Here is a 327-nt window from a genome sequence, read left to right on the forward strand (position 1 = left end):
GTCACAATTCCTATGAACAGGAGGTACGTTATATGCACCTGAAAATTGAAGAAGTGGCTATTGGTATCTGGTGGTCGTTACCTGTATTTCTGCGGAAGTAAAATGTGAGAGTAAGATGAAATGTTAGCAAGAGGTAAAGAAGAACTGAACAGGAGAAGAAGAGGGAGAGAGAGCAATGCTAATTTACTTCATGGATTATCTGGAAAGGTCACATGCCTTTTGAGCTACGATTGTTTTATCACCTTGCTCAGCTCTCCCCTTCTGTGCCTTACCACCTCCCAGAGTCTGATACTGCAGCTTAGCTTAGTCCACTACTTTTCCTTGGCA

At 42.8% G+C, this 327-nt stretch overlaps 1 protein-coding gene across 1 annotated transcript in view; it reads left to right on the forward strand.

Moving 5' to 3' along the window:
• Positions 1 to 327, forward strand: part of LOC119591885 (AP-2 complex subunit alpha-like) — a gene marked incomplete in the record, with an annotated part of 45,360 nt that overhangs the window by 37,844 nt on the left and 7,189 nt on the right.

The sequence above is a fragment of the Penaeus monodon genome, chromosome 29, assembly GCF_015228065.2.
Source record: "Penaeus monodon isolate SGIC_2016 chromosome 29, NSTDA_Pmon_1, whole genome shotgun sequence".
Taxonomy (NCBI): Eukaryota; Metazoa; Arthropoda; class Malacostraca; order Decapoda; family Penaeidae; genus Penaeus; species Penaeus monodon.